The following is a 2,301-nucleotide window of genomic DNA, read 5'->3' on the forward strand; positions in this document are numbered from 1 at the left end:
GATTAGTATTATTATTATTATACTTTATTATTACTATTATTGTTATTATTACAGTTTATAATATAATTTTTGACACAATAATACTAATAATTCAAGTAATAATATCATAATAATATAATAATAATATACTAATCATAATAATAATGGTAATAATAATAATGCTAATTATTATATTATTATTATTATTACTGATATTGATAATATCATAATATAATTATTATACTAATAATAATAATACTAATAATAATAATAGCAATAATAATTAATAATACTAAATAATAATAATAATAATAATAACAATATAACGATTTAAATAAATACTGATATCATTATTTTAATTAAATATCGTATTACTGTCTTATTACTGTTATAATAATCATTATTTTTTGCAATTATAACCACCAGTAAAAGTAATAATAATGATAATAATAACAATGATAATATTATTAACAATACTATAAAACGATTATTCTTATTATTATTATCTTATGTTTTTGTTATTATATGTTATTATTACAGTTATACATATTTTTTGGCAATAATACCTAATATATTAAAGTAATAAGAATAATAATAATGATTTTTTAATTTCCATATTTTGTTAATATGGACACAATTTACGTGTTATTTTTATCATGATTATCATCAGTTATCGTTTATCATCCTCGATTATCATCATTATTCATCTTCATTATCATCATTATTGCAATTATCTTATTATTGCAATTATTGCAGATATAATATAATTCTGGCAACTATACTATAACAACAACATAATAATAGTAATAAAATAAATAATAACATAATAACGATTTTATACTTATAATTTTATATCATTATTTAATTACTATCGTTATTACTGTAATTAGTACTGTTATAAAAATAGTTATTTTTTCCAATTACTACAAGTATACAATAATAATAATGATAATGAATAACATTATAATATTGAAACATATTATAACGATTAGTATTATTTATTATTATACTTATTATTACTATTATTTTTTTTTTTTTTTTATTATTATTTAGCAGTTATAATATAATTTTTTGACATAATACTAATAATTACATAATAATAATAATAATAATAATAAGAATAAGAATATAAATAATAATACTAATAATAAATAATAATACTATATGATAATAAAAGAATATAATACAAACAATTAGAATAATATGGTAATAATAATAATAATATGATAATTGTATTTTATTATTATTATTATTACTATATGCTAATATTAATATACTACTAATAGCACTCAATAATAATAATAATAATAATAATAATAAGCGTATAATAATATCTAAATAATAATAATAAACAATATTAATCATAATAATAATGAGTAATAATAATCATAATAATATTAATAAATAATGATAAATAATAATAAAATATTAATGATAATAATAATCATATAATAATGATACTACTAATACTAGTTACTAATCGTCAAATGTTATCAAAATTCTTCTTTATTCTCACTTTTAAATCATCCTTCTTGCATGATTATTATAACATCGTTATATTGTTTTAATTATTGTTATTATTATAATTCTTATTATTGTTTATTAGTATCGTTTGCTAAATATTATATTATATCTGTGAGACTTGCAATTAAATAATGATAATATTGCAATAATAATGAATAATAATTGCATAATGATGATAATGTATGATGAATGATGATGACAAAACGATAATAATGACTATAATCATAATAATATAATTATTATAATAGGAATTGTGTCCATAGATAGTAAAAGTAAATATAAAAAAATCCCAAAAGTCGAAAAACCACCGGCAAAATCTACGAAATATAGCCCTTTGAGATTACACTCCAAAATGACGTTTTTTTCGATTTTCTTTGATGATTTTTTGGTAATTGTTTCGGGTAATATGCTAATACTTACCAGAATCGTAATTAATCATGACATAATGAGATAGAAGTTAGAATAAAGAGAATTTTGATAACATTTTGATATTATTAATATTATTAAGATTATCAATATTATAGATATTCATTATTATTTTTTTTTATTATTATTATTATTATTATTATTATTATATTATTATTATTAGTATCTTATTATTATTATCTTATTATTCTTATTATTACTATCATTAATTATTATCATTATTATTATAATATTTTACTGTCACTATTACTATAATAATTTATTATTTTAATCATATTAGTATTATTATTATTTTTATTATTATTAATTATTTTATTATTATTAGTATTATTATTACGATTACTATTACTATTATTTGTTTATTATTATTAT

This window comes from Penaeus monodon, chromosome 16, assembly GCF_015228065.2.
Source record: "Penaeus monodon isolate SGIC_2016 chromosome 16, NSTDA_Pmon_1, whole genome shotgun sequence".
Classification (NCBI taxonomy): domain Eukaryota; kingdom Metazoa; phylum Arthropoda; class Malacostraca; order Decapoda; family Penaeidae; genus Penaeus; species Penaeus monodon.